This window comes from Rhinatrema bivittatum, chromosome 1 (genome assembly GCF_901001135.1).
Source record: "Rhinatrema bivittatum chromosome 1, aRhiBiv1.1, whole genome shotgun sequence".
Lineage (NCBI taxonomy): Eukaryota > Metazoa > Chordata > Amphibia > Gymnophiona > Rhinatrematidae > Rhinatrema > Rhinatrema bivittatum.
The window spans coordinates 345,451,614-345,458,258 of record NC_042615.1 but is presented as its reverse complement, the minus strand read 5'-3'; positions in this window follow the sequence as shown (position 1 = coordinate 345,458,258).

The following is a 6,645-nucleotide window of genomic DNA, read 5'->3' as shown; positions in this document are numbered from 1 at the left end:
CACAGGAATCAGTTGATATAAATAAATATTCTCCTATATCATCCTGATCACCCAGAAAAATATAGGAGGCAATTTACATTTACATAAACGTGTCACCCGGTGCAGAACTACTCTTATCGAACCTCTCAAGTTTTGCATATTAACAAGAAGCCACATATATTTGTTGACAATATTGAATTCCTTAATAAATGGGCTTCAATATTAAAATGTGTACTCTAGATCTGATGCTATTGATCATCGATTATACCAAGGTGACTAATCTATATAATAAAAATGTAAATGTTCGTTTGTTCAAAATCTTAAATCTCCGAAAGTTCTTCACAGATTGCTTTGAAATTTTGACACATTGCATTCGAATACGCGCGTGTTTTTATATACCTATATTATATAGATGTCACACCTGTGTCAGGTAAAAACATGCTTTTTTGGAAAAACAGCGCCATCTGTTGGACGTAAAAGCAACATGCTATCTACAATATAAATAGGCTCTGACCGATGGACCGCAAATGCGCAGTAGAGGGCAGCTCTACCGCGCATGTGCGGACCATAGAGCTCTGCGCTACGTGCTGGGTGTCACAGAGGGGAGGAGGAAAGGGCAGACGAGTCACCGCTCCGACAAACAGCTCAGCCCGTTCCTCCGCCGCTGTGGAAGGGGGGAGGGAGTAGGGACTGCCGGACAGTTACACACAGGAGGAGGAAAGGGTAGAAGAGTCGCCGAGCCAGTCCATCCACCGCCGGGGAAGGGGGGGAGGGAGTTGGGACGGCCGGAGCAGAGCAAATGCGCATTGTGAAATTAAACATATTAGAAACGTGCGCTTTCTCTTTTCTTTCTTTTCCATTTAACCAGACTGAGCCACAGCAACACATGGCCGGGTACAGCTAGTGAAGAAATAAAAGTTGAAATTACTGTGGTCAAGGATGAACTTAAACAACAAGTGTCATTGGAGTCATTTACTGTCACAACAAACCATAGATAAGTTTTGAGGCAAAGTTAAGAAGGGTAAGATTGTCAAATTTCACTGGGATCAGCAGGATTATGCTGATTCTAAAGTTTACCCTTGGCTCAAATGTAAGAACAATACTGAATTGCCCCTCAAGTCCAAAAAAGTCACAATTGCCTCTTCAGATGATTCATCCATTAGCTCTGATGAGTCTGAGTGTCGGGAACACTGGCATCATGACTGTCTGCCAATTCTTCTTTTTTAGCATGCGGCCCTCGTCCATGTTGGACAGAACACCCCTACAGAAGAGCACAATATTGACCACCACCAGTGGACTCTCAATGGCACAAACCATTCACCCATTCTCAAATCAATTTAAATTGGCAGTGATTAATCTGTCTTCTTACACACTAACAATAGCCGAGGAACATGCTCTGAATCAAGGCCTCTCATTTCTACCCACTATGTTGCACAATCCTTTTGATTGTCATATAGAAGTGTATAGATTTTTTCGTACTCTGCAACTCAAATTATTTTTCTCACAGTCACCTCCATTTAATATTGATAGCTCTGCAGTCAAGCCACGTTCATGATGGATCCCCCTAGGTCCTGTGGCTACATTCATTCAAACATTTCAGGATCTTTTGCTTCAAGATCTCAGTCTTGCAGAGAACAGCCCTATCAAGATTTATTTCAACTTACCAGAAATTGCTATCAAACCTGCTGATAAAGGTGGACCTATAGTTGTGTTAAATAGCACTGATTATACTGGTGAGATTCAGAGACAACTCCAGAACATTAAATATTAGGTTGGTCAATGATCTCACATCAGTTTTGGCAAACACTATCAAGTCATTTCTTAATGAATCAGCCAAGCAAGGTTTTCTTGCAAGTAAAGAACCTACTTTTTTACAAGTAGCACATCCACATATGATGGTGATTTACGGGGTGCCTAAAATATACAAATCTTTACATAAACCTCCTTGCAGACCCATAGTCTCTGCCAATGGCTCCCTATTGGAACCTTTAGCTCAGTTTTTGGAGATATTCTTACAGCCCTTTGTTCAAGCAGAACCATCATAAATTCAAGATTCGACTAATATGCTACATAAACTAGCCTCAGTGTTAACATTGCAAGAAAGTTTTCTTGTGTGCCAGGATATGGAGTCATTGCATTCCAATATTCCTCTGGAAGCAGCACTATCCTTGGAGGCACTGACTTTAGATCAATGTCCAAGTCCTCAAAGGATACCAACTTCTTTTCTTTGCTCTTTAGCTAAATTCATACTGTGTAACAACATTTGCAGTTTTCATTCTGAATTTTTTCAACAAATACCTGGCATGGCTATTGGGTCCCCAGCAGCCCCTGACATAGCGAATTTATATGTCACTAGATTTGAAGAGTTATTTGTGTATCCTTCAGAACATTTTTCAATACATCCGGCTTTGGAACCAGTACATTGACGACATTTTATTCATTTGGGAGGGTCCTGAAATTTCTTTGAATACTTTTTTGTCAGTGGCTTAACTCACAAGAGGTTAATCTTCATTTCACAATGTCTTTCCATCATAAAGAAATTACTTTTCTGGATATTTTGATTCATTGGTTCAAGTCCCATCTTAAAACCACCATCTATCGTTTTGAAAGTCATCATCCACGACCATTCAAATGTGGACTACCAGTAGGCCAATTTTTTAGACTCCGTCGAATCTGTTCATCTACCAAGGAATTAAATTCACAATATGGGGACTTAACTCAACATTTTGTCCTGTGTGGTTATCCCAAGAAGGTTGTTAGAGCAGCACTTTACATGCTCGTTTCTCAGATCGTCAACAGTTGCTGCAATACAAAGCGCCCCAAGAACATGACAACATTATTTGTGTTTTGAAATTTTCCAATCTCACACACAGAAATATCTCATCAATCAAAAGATATTGGTACATCTTGCAACTGCATTCTGTGTTTGATAATTCCCCATGTTTTTCCTATAGATGTGGTAGAAATCTTAGACTATGTCATGTCAGCCACACCTTTGTCCTCAACACCACTGAGTACTAAAATTCCTGGCCATTGCCCATGTAATTCTTGTGATATGTGCATTACCACTTTAGCTGGCAAAGAGTGGAAGTATCCTCTTACTGGTAGAAAGATCATGTATACCTATTCCAAAGATTGCAACTCTCAAAATGTGGTCTATTTCTTACTTTGTCCCTGTCAACTCATTTATATAAGGTGAACAACCAGGAAAATTAAAACTCAGCTTACTGAACACAAGAGTCAAATTAATAGTAAGGATTTTCATGGCACACTGCATTGAATCTGCTATTCTTTTGATGAGCTTCAATGGTCTGTTTTGGAGCAGGTTTGAGTCCCTATTTGGGGAAGTAACATTAATATAATTTTAAATAAAAGTGAACAATTTTTGATCTTTTACCTGAACTCTATAGCACCTTATGCACTTAATGAAAACATAGATTGGCACTTGTTTTAATTTCACAGTATATTTATTTTTCCCTTGCCGGAATTCTATTTCCCGTGCCTACCCCTTTAAAATTATGTTTGCTAACAGTTGCTTTTTAAGCTGAAAACGCCACAGGAATATCTTCAGTCCTATGCAATATCCTCTGCATGACATATGTAAGCTCTACACTTTATAAATTTAAACATTAGCTCTATGTAACATGCTTTATATTGCATATGATATATATATATATATATATATATATATATATATGTTCTGCACACTATACATTTAAGTCTTTTATTCTATCATGAATGTACGTTGTTTTTGGTTATTCAGTTATCCTGTCTCTTGTGATTGTACAATGCTATCTATAGCTTTACATCTCACTCCTAGGATCTAAGTCTCGCTAGCTTAAGTAAGCTTTCTGCTCTCTCCATTACTACATATTAATTGACCCCTGATGAAGATATTCTGCATCGAAATACCTCAGCAGGGGTGATCAGGATGATATAGGAGACAATTTATTTATACCAACTGATTCCTGTGGACTTGAAGTTATTTACAAGTAATCTATAACTACATTTATCCTTCTGGAGTTTGTGAGATCCAAGATGGCTGCCTATTGAGAGGCTGGGCTGGAGTTCTGTCCTTGGTTACCTGTTTTTCTTTTCTTCATGCTGCATACACAGAGGAAAGTTAAACTGAAGGAGATGGTCCAGGCTTCTCCTTCATTGGGCTTTCTTCAGCCCCAGATTGAGGGCTTCTTCACCTCGACATATGTACAGACGCCGATGACTACCCTTGCGAACATCAATGGTGAGCAAATGCTGATGCCGTGGGCTGATGAGACCTCTTTGAGTCTTGGTGCGCCCGCCACACTGCCCCCCCCCTTCTCTGCAGGATGCCTGAGATGGTAGAGCTAAGACCAGTGAATCCCGCTACAGAACAGGAGATCCCAGTGCCTGGGGGCTCCACTATTATGGCCACTGTTGATATTTCCTTCTGTGGTCTTATTGAAGGGAGTGGAAAGAGGATTTTATTCTACCCCCATTTCTGGGACAGTTCTCAATGCTTCCTCGATGTTAACAATGATCTTTTGAGTGATAGTGGCAAGAGTTCCAGGATTAGTGTGGCTCCTAAGATAACTTTAACTAAACCTCCTACCAATACATTGGATGTTGTTTGGAATGCCTTAACTTCTCTGGAAGCTGCTATTTCATCTGTAACAAAAATGTCTTTGAACACCAATCAGTGAGTTTCAACTATTGATAAACTGGTTTCGTCTCATGGGGGGAACATTGAAGTTTTGGAGTCACGATTGTCCACTGTAGAAAAAACACAAATTGGCTTGGTTCAATCTGATTTATGGTAATTCATTTTAAGAAGCTTGAGAACATTGAAAATGTGATGAGAAGTTTAAACCTGCAAGTTCTCAATTTTCCAATTACTAAATTGATTTTGCCACAGGAACTGTTTAAGAATTATATTTCACTTAAAGATCTCTAAGGAAGCGATGCCTGTTATCACTAAAGCTTACTATTTGCCTCACCATATTTCTATTACTTCTCAAGGTCAACATCAATATTCTACACTGAATTTAACAGATTTAACAGATTTGCTTGAATCTTCACAAGATGTTTCTATATCTAAAAGAGGAACTTTACTGGTTTCTTTTGCCCGCACACAGGTCTTAAAATTTATTCCTTTCAGTTTAAGACACAAGACATCCAACTAAATGGTACAGTCCAAAGGGGCTATTTGAGGTCACCTTAAGCAGAGCATTCAACATTTAACAAGCAATATGCATTGTTCATTTAAGTGAAATCTTTGTACATAATATTGATATTTTTCACTTCACAGGTTTTTTTTGTAATACGTTACATCAGCACTAAACACTTTTCTTATTTTCCATACCCTGTCTCTGTCTCTCTAGCCACTTACTTTGTAGGCTCCTAAATTTAAGTTCCTTATCCGCTTATGTGCTGTACTGTTGTGCACCTTTATAATCATCTCTTTAGGGGCATTGAGACATAATGGGATAGATTTTCAGATGTACGTGCCTCTGGCCCCGCCCCCAGACTACCCCTTTAGTAAAGCCCTGGGACTTAGACGTGTCCCGGGGCTTTACGCGCGTCGCCAGGCCTTTTGAAAATAGGCCCGGCGTGCGTAACCTTTTGAAAATCCGGCCCAATGGGGTAGATTTTAAGACTGCGCGGGCGTACATGTTATAAAATCGGGGGTCGGCATGCTCAAAGGGGTGCACAATTGGGCACCTTGCGTGCGCCGAGCCCGTGCCGAGCCGCGCTGCCTTTCCCGTTCCCTACCCTCCCACCCACCTTCCCTTCCTCCCCCGCCCTTTGCCCCCTACCTTTTTCTTTTTTTTTCTTTTATTTCAAAACTTACTTTAGCCCTGGGCTGAAGTAAGTTACGCACGCTGACACGCAATCCCCGGCACAGCAGCAAATGGCCGCTGTGCTGGGAGCCTCTGACCCCATCCCGCCCCACCCCCTCCCTGCCTCTTTTTGCTAGCCCCGGGACTTACACGCGTCCCGGGGCTTTACGCGCGTCGCCAGGCCTTTATAAAATAGGCCTGATGCACGTAGGGCTTTTAAAATCCGTGCCTATGTGTTTACTTATACTTAAATCCCTAGTGTCTTTCCTCTGATTGGAGGGTGTGGAACATGTGACTCCATAAGCTATGAGGTTCCTTTGCCTCTTGGTTATTTTTTATCATGATTGCTTTTGGTGAGAGATTCATATCTTTGGTTACTATGTTTTGGACTGATTTTTTGAGACTATTGATTGAAACATCTAGGGGTAGATTGAAACATCTAGGGGTAGATTTTAAGACCTGCGCGCAGGCGTACATGTGCGTGCGCTACCCGGTTTTATTTGCACAGTGAAGACGCGCAGGCATCTGCACCTTGCGTGTGCAGATGCCTGCGCACTTCCCCAGTTCCCTTCCCCCTAACCTAACCTTCCCACCCCTTCCCCTAACCTTTCCCCCCAGCCCTACTCTAACCCCCTCCCCCCCTCAAAATTCATATCAAACCTTTTGCACCTGTCTGGAGGTAGGCGCAGGTTGCGCGCGCCAGCAGCCTGGTTGCGCGCGCCAGCAGCCTGCCTCCAACACAGCGGCAAATGGCTGCTGTGTTGGAAGCCTCTGGCCCCGCTCCCGGATCACCCCTATTTGCAAGCCCCGGGACTTAGACGCGTCCTGGGGTTTTACGCACGTCACC